This window comes from Manihot esculenta, chromosome 15 (genome assembly GCF_001659605.2).
Source record: "Manihot esculenta cultivar AM560-2 chromosome 15, M.esculenta_v8, whole genome shotgun sequence".
Taxonomy (NCBI): domain Eukaryota; kingdom Viridiplantae; phylum Streptophyta; class Magnoliopsida; order Malpighiales; family Euphorbiaceae; genus Manihot; species Manihot esculenta.
In genome coordinates, this window is record NC_035175.2 from 6,896,539 (window position 1) to 6,904,387 (window position 7,849).

The following is a 7,849-nucleotide window of genomic DNA, read 5'->3' on the forward strand; positions in this document are numbered from 1 at the left end:
AGATACAGTGTTCACCCTGGAGCCACCAAGATGTATCAAGATCTGAAGAGAGTTTATTGGTGGCCAGCTATGAAGAGAGAAGTGGCACAGTTCGTGTTCGCCTGTGAAGTATGTCAAAGGGTGAAGCTGGAACATTAGAAGCCAGCTGGAATGCTTAACCCACTGCCGATTCCAGAATGGAAATGGGAGAATATAACTATTGATTTTGTGGTGGGGTTACCGGCAACGTCCAACAGGTTGGACTCCATATGGGTGATTGTGGACAGACTGACCAAATCTGCTCACTTCATCCCTGTCAAGAGTGGCTACTCTGTGGATAAATTGGCGCAGGTGTTCATTGATGAAGTGGTCAGGATGCATGGGGCTCCTATTTCAATAGTGTCTGATAGAGGACCCTAGTTCACCTCCAGGTTTTGGCGGAGTCTGCAGAATACTATGGGTACCAGGTTGGATTTTAGCACTGCTTTCCATCCACAGATTGATGGACAGTCAGAGAGGACCATCCAGACAATTGAAGATATGCTCAGGATGTGTGTGCTAGATTTTGGCGATTCTTGGAGGCAGCATCTACCCTTGGTGGAGTTTGCCTACAATAACAGCTATCATGCTAGCATAGGGATTGTAATACCCGGCTCGACCTCGGCATCGAAATTCATACTTTCCGGCGGAATCTCCGTTGGAATATGGAATTCTAGGATGTCGGAGCTTTTTAGAAGGGTAAAAGAAAGGTTTTCCAAAATGTTTTTGCATGTTTTTAGTGTTTTGGTTAAGAAACTTTGAAGTTTTGAAAAGAAAAGACCAAGGAGGGAAATGCCAGGTTCGGCCGTCGAAGGTAGCTTCCTTTCACTGCCACCGAACCCCATGTTCGGCTACGGAACGTGGTGGAGGTGTGGAAGCAAGGTTTGGCCGCCGAAGGTGGTTGATCGACCACCTATAAAAGGGTCCCTTATCCAGATTAGAGGTGAGTTTTCCCTCTCTTTTCGGGTATAGGTGAGTTCTTGACCTCCTTTGTAACACCCCTTACCCTATCAAAGAGTAGATAGAGCAAGGAATGTCACAAACTATACCTTTTTAGATATATCAGGACTAAACAATTTCTTTTATCTGTAAATACCAAGTTTTTAGGTAATGCATGTAACTTTCATCAAGATTAAAATAAGCGTGAGATTTTTAAACCAAAATTTTCGGCAGAGTTTTCTCTGTTTTATTAGCACTTTAACCTGTAATACATATGAACATCACACTTATAATAATACTAACAACTGTCACTTGATATCTTACTATTCTTTGTTTACATAACCTTCACAACTCACTCTATTTAATATGTACATGCCAAAATAAAACTGTACTATGACTCCGAGACTCAAAACAACCAGCTATGATGATGGCCTTGATATCTGATGTAGATCTCTGATAACTTCTGTTGCCCTATTTTATCTACAACCTGCGTGAGGTAAAAACCAACACGCTGAGCTAATGCTCAGTGGGTGATAGCAAACAAATAACAAAATAGAGCAAACAAGTTCACGTATACAGATAATCGGAATAAAAACATCTTCTTTTTCCGTTATTGCACATTTTCTATTTATAATAAATTACCACAGCTTAGTGCATGTAAGAGATGCAAACATATTAACACTCACTAATAAGTTCACAAAATCAAGTATCAATCTTAATTAAGATCTTAGCCCTTATAAACACATAGTAGGATCGTCTAGGTAGATAAGGAGTTATAACGGTAGGCACAGAGTGCCGAACGGTAGGCTCAGAGGCCAAAACTGTGATAGCAGGGCTCTATGACCGTGCTTATGAGGTACCTGATATGTAACCTCAAATAAAAATCATGTATCGGTAGCAGTACTGCGAACTCTGTATGTTTATATGGCATGCCATACCCTTATACTAACCTCGACTCCTATTACGTTTACCAGGGCCAAGCACTATTAATTCAATGTATCAATGTAAAATGCATGCCATTTGAAGCTATTTGAATTCATTTTCCAAGTTACATATATCATATGCCAAGATTTACAATATGGAAAACTCATGGCAAATAGTGCAAAACTTTATTGACTTAGCATTTTAATGTAGAAAACTACATTCTGCCATATATTGCATCAACTTTTCAAGTAGTTTAGAGTTATAATTTAACTTCATTTTCTTCATAAGAAATGTACATTTATGTCTTATCTTTCCAACAAGGTATGATTCATGCAATTCTGATCATCCTAACTTAAGTTATGAATTTTTCTTTACCAGCTGCTCAATCAGGTCTTAATCAGTCCAGTATTAGTACCTGTTTATAGTATCACAAAAATTATCAGATTCATACATTTCTATACAAATTCAAGCTTAAGTGTCTTCTACAAAGTTTTAGGTATACTTCTTAGGATTCATTTGGCACTGGTATTAACAAATTTCACTGAGTACATAATTAGTTATAGTATAATCAATACACATTGTTCCGGATGCACTAACTCTGTATCCAGTTTAGGTTCACTTCAAATTTTCATCATCTTACCTACAGATTCAGAATTTGGTCAATTCATAAAAGTTTTAGATCTTTGTCTTATATTTCATTTGGTATATCTTAGGACTAATTTCAATAAATACACAATAAGTTATAAGGCTTCCAACACTGACTGTCCTGTTAGAACCTATTCTGGCAGATTTGCACTTTTAGCTCTCATGTTAAATTTCTTTACTCTAAGCCTTTCAAACATCATTTTAACATTCATATAACATATTTATACAGTCAAAGCAACATTTCCAGCAAGTAAAATCAACCCCTAATTTCACTTATTCATGGCAGAATCCAAGGAAAACAGAAAATCATACAAACACCAAACCTTTCTTGAATTCCTCCTTTCTTTTCCTCTTCTAATCTCTAGCTATCTCCTTTCCCTTTGATGTTCCTTCACCTAGGTCAATTTATGTCTTAGGAAAGGATTGAATAAACTATAAATTAAAGCTTTATAATTCAAATCCATGCATGAAGAAATGAGATGATGCTATTTCCTACTCATTTCTAAACTTACCTTTGATTTTCAAGCTTGGTGTATATGGAACCCTAAACTTTTCTTCTTCAATCCCTTCAATATATGGCTCTATTTTGGTTAAAGAAAGAAGTTGATTTGGTGAGGTTTTGGCTTGGCTTTGATGGGAGAAAGAAAAGAAATTCTTTGGTTTCCTATGGTGTGAGCTACGGCAAAGTGAAATGGAGAAGATGACAATCCCTTTTTCAAATTGCTTGGTCATTTCTTCATCCAATAGCTAGGTGACACATGGAAAGTAAAATTTGACTTTTATATTTTAACTTTCCATATTTATACTTTAACCCACTAAACTTTTTACCATATTTCAATTTAGTTTTTAAACTTTCAATAATCATAGATTGACCTACTAAAATATGCTTTTAGCCTTTAGAAGTCCTTTCCACTTAAGCAAGCATGACGGATTTAAAACAAACACCTCAAGCAAGCACGTCAGAAAACCCTAAGCACCTCCCAAAAGTGACTCGTTCCCGACTCGCTAATCACACTGTCTACTTTATTTCTGAATATGTCCGTTTCTATATTTGAGTTTTCTATAATTCAGTTATTAGCAGATTAGAGTTATGCTAGTACCTCCCCTAAGTAGCTCGGGGTAAGCTAGCACCTCCCCTAATGCCACTTACTTTAGTAGTGAAATAGCCTAACCCATACCTAGTGATGTCACTGCTCTAGCTATGGGTTTGAGGATGTTACATCCTTTGGTTGATTTCTTGGTTTTCTTTCAAGTTAAGCAAGTTTTAAGTAGTTTTCATGTTGGTTTTGAAGTTTTTGAGCAAAGAAGCAAAGTTGTGAGGCTTGGAGGTTTCAGATCTGTTTTTCCTTGCATCTCCGAGTTTAGACCATCAATCCTCTCGATCTTCAAGAGGTAAGCATGGATCCTCACCTTTCTTTATGTTTTAAGTGAATTTTGAAGGGTTTAAGTGTGGTTTTTGCATGGTTTGCATAGGTAGGGTTTATGTTGATCATAAGCCATATGTGTGTATATGTGTTGTTTTTGGGAGTTTGAGCTAGTTCTAAGCCCCTATATGCATGAATAAGGGTATATGCATGTGTTTGAGAGCTTGCTTGTGAGTTGTGAAGGTTTGGATAGGTTTTGGAGGCTGGAAACTTGAGTTTGAAGTGAGTTCTGCCTTCTTGGCGAACTCAGGTTCGGCCGCCGAACCCCTTGAGGAGGTTGTTTTGGCCGCCTAAACCCGCCCCCGAAAGTTTGGACTTTCGACTCTAGAGTGGAGTTTCGACTGCCGAACATGCCGCCGAAGGTTGTGACTTTCGTCTCTGGAAGGACTTTCGGCTACCGAACATGTCTCCGAAAGTGCCTGACTTTCGGCTCTAGAGGGACCTTCAGCCGTCGAACCTGCTGCCGAAAGTCTCCTGTCCAGCCTTCCTTTGCCTGTTTTTCCATACATATTTGAGATGTTTTAGGGGGTTTTTGGAGAAATGTTAAGAGTTATGTTAGAGTTTGTTGGTACCTCATTTGAGTCCTCCATTGTAGGATCGGACCCGAGGAACCAAGGAGGCCCTCAGTGTTAGCTGGTTCAGAGGTATTCCAGCATCTACTAGAGGTGAGTAGAACTGAACTATGTTTTAAATTAAGGAAAAGGTTTTAGCATGACTCATGCATCATAAATGCCATGTATATATGTTAGGTTGTTTGCATTAGTACGCATGACTCATGCATCAGAAATGCCATGTATATAGGATGTTTGCATTAGTATTCACGAATATGATGCATTGCATAATATGTTGTTGATGTGGATGGATATTGGAGGATCCTTTAGCCCTCGATGTGATATGTTATGATATGAGATGGAAAGACTAGGTGTGGCCTAATCACCCCTGGCACAATTGGGTATGTTACGATCTGTAGAGGGTTATTGGTGACAAGTCCATCCGTGAGGTAAATTGTTGTAATGTGATGCATTTCATGGAGGCATGTTTTATTAATATGATTTTATAGTGCTCTACTCACTGGGCTCTAGTAGCTCACCCCTCTCCTTAACCCCCAGGTTTGCAGGGCCAGAGATAGCATGGGATAGCTACAGGAGAAAAGTTTATGTAATAGTTCAGTAGTGGACATGTTTTGTAAAATGATGTAAAGTCATGTAATGTATATTGATGATAGAATTGTGCTTGGCCCTAGAGTTGGTTGATCCCTGTTGTACATGATTTGTATATTATTATGTTTTATAATGATATATGTTGAGAACCAAGCTTAATGTATGATATGATGACCCAACTAGAGCATTTAATGAGGGCTCTAGTATGGGATTTTATGTTTACAGAGATAGTGTGCATGCACAGGTTAAGCTTGGTAGATGTAAAGTTTCAAATGTTTATGGAAATTGTTGATCATGTATGGGATTTACCAGGCTTACAGGATGCATAGTAGGCTTGCTACGGGTTCCGGCGACCTTAAGTCTATCTGAATCCTAGCACCGGTAGCGGTCCGGTCTCCGGGTCATTACAGATTGGTATCAGAGCTCTAGGTTCATATGGTCGGACCTAAAGAGTGTTGGGCTCATAAATGTCATAGAAGGACAAGCGCAATAGGATCAATCATGTCCACTAGGATAGGATGTAGAGTCCTGTCTTGAATAATGATGTGAAATGCCATGACTTTTTGCATATGCATTCATGATATGTTATGTGTGTTTTGGATTCATGTGTTTCCACATGGACCATATGATTCTAATGTTCATGTGTATGTGTTGTGTTTTCAGAAGTCAGAATGCGAGGTACTCGTCGATCTGTACGATTGACTGGAGTTCCACCTGTGGATGAGGGCATGGATGCCCATCCCCCTGCTTTGCTAAGGGCAGTGTCTGGCAGGACAAGCAGAGAAGGTACATCAAGGGACCCTAGAAGGTCTTTTGATGTAAGCAGAAGAGGAACAGTTCAGGGTGAAGAGCCTGAGGATGTGAGGGAGGCTATGGATGTGGACCAGAGAGAAGGAAGTGTGGGTGTTGGCATGTTTGAGGAGGGTATGGGAGAGTCTCAGGGAGGCGCTCAAGCCTCGGGGTTTGGTTATCCACCCCAATATCAGCCTTTCTTTCAGGGCCCAGGGTATTTGATGGGGGTACATCGGATTACTCTGGCTTTAACCCATATCCCACCTTCATGCCATATCCTCATTTTTACCCACCATATTCACAGTACCCTATGTATCCACCCTCACCCTTTTTTCCAAGTCTAGCAACTTCTTATCCAGGAAGTGTTGTACCTCCTCCACCACCAGCAGAACCAGTTATTCCTGTTATCCAAACACCTAAGCCTAACTCACTGGAGAGGAGCAAGGTAAAGATGACAGACTACTTAAAACTGGATGCTCCTAAGTTCAAAACAGGAGGTGATCCATTTGAGTATCTGAAAACGGTGAAAATGATAGCAGATGAGCTGGGGGCAGATGATACTAGAGCCATTCAGATGGCGGGGTTCACTCTGAAGTGTAAGAAAGCAAAAGAGTGGTTTAATAATTATGTGGACCCTAGGATGGATCAGAGTTTGTCTTTAGAGGAGACAGGAGGTGTAACGCCCCGGAAATCCGGACCGCTACCGGCGCTAGGATCCGGGTCGACTTAAGGCCGCCGGGACCCGTAGGAAGCCTGACCTATAACCTGTAAACCTGTATAATCCCATACATGATCAACAACATGCATAAAAATTAAAATTTTTCTTCATACAAACTGTCATCAACTAACTCAACCTGTGCATACTCTGAACATCTACATAACATAGTCCCTCTGTGGGATCTCATCAAGCCTTAAAGGCAAAACAACCTGTGTTGAGTTAGTTTACATAAACATCATAACATAAGATCATGTATATACAAAAGGGATTAACAATATATTATGGTCAAGCACAACTCTATCCTCAATAACCTCATTACATAACATCCTGAATATTTTTACATTTCATCGTAATACAATTGTCATGTCCACAAACTAACTATTACATACATATGACTTTTTCTCGTCTTGCCTTCTCTATCTATCCCGTACCTGCAAACCTGGGGGTTAGGGGAGAGGGGTGAGCTAGATGCCCAGTGAGTAGAACTATAAAAGAAAATATTTAAAACATGCTATCATGAAATGCGTCACTGCACAAATAAATCACACCACGGATGGACTGATTCAAAAATCCCTCAACTCCATGCCCGGCCCTATTATGGGCACCACAGGACTTCGTATTGCCCGGCCCTATTATGGGCACCACAGGACTTCGTACTCGGAGTTATTGCCCGGCCCTATTATGGGCACCACAGGACTTCGTATTGCCCGGCCCTATTATGGGCACCACAGGACTTCGTATTCAGAAGGCTAATGAATCATCCTAATGTCCATCCACTGTCATCTATCACAACAATACAATACGGCATAGTCGTGCATTCTAATGCAAACAACCTATAATATGATCATGATGCATGAAGCATGATAAAAGCATTTCATTTCTTAATTTAAAAAGGTTAAGTTTAGTTCCACTCACCTCTGGCTGACTCTGACAAACTCTGTAGCAGCTGGCTCACTGCTGGGGTCCTTGGTTCCTCGGGTCCGAACCTACACAGGTGGACTCCAATGAGGGACCAAACATACATAAACATGACTCTAACATATTCCCCAAAAACCCCATAAAGCATCCTGAAAATATCACATAGAGATATGCATGGGGTGGCTGAACAGGGCACTTTCGGCGGCACCTTCGGCGGCCGAAAGTCCCAGACAGAGACGAAACTCAGGTAGGTTCGGCGGCACCTTCGGAGGCCGAAAGTCCCAGACAGAGACGAAAGTCTCTTTTCGGGG

General features: G+C 40.5%; 1 long non-coding RNA gene across 1 annotated transcript; it reads right to left on the minus strand.

Annotated features, from left to right (window-relative positions):
* Positions 1–1,167: 1,167 nt before the first annotated feature.
* Positions 1,168–2,911, minus strand: LOC122721993. Its single transcript, XR_006348831.1, has 2 exons — positions 2,850–2,911; positions 1,168–1,444 (listed from the first exon to the last, which is right to left on the minus strand). It is a non-coding gene; the product is annotated as an uncharacterized LOC122721993 (long non-coding RNA).
* Positions 2,912–7,849: the final 4,938 nt, after the last annotated feature.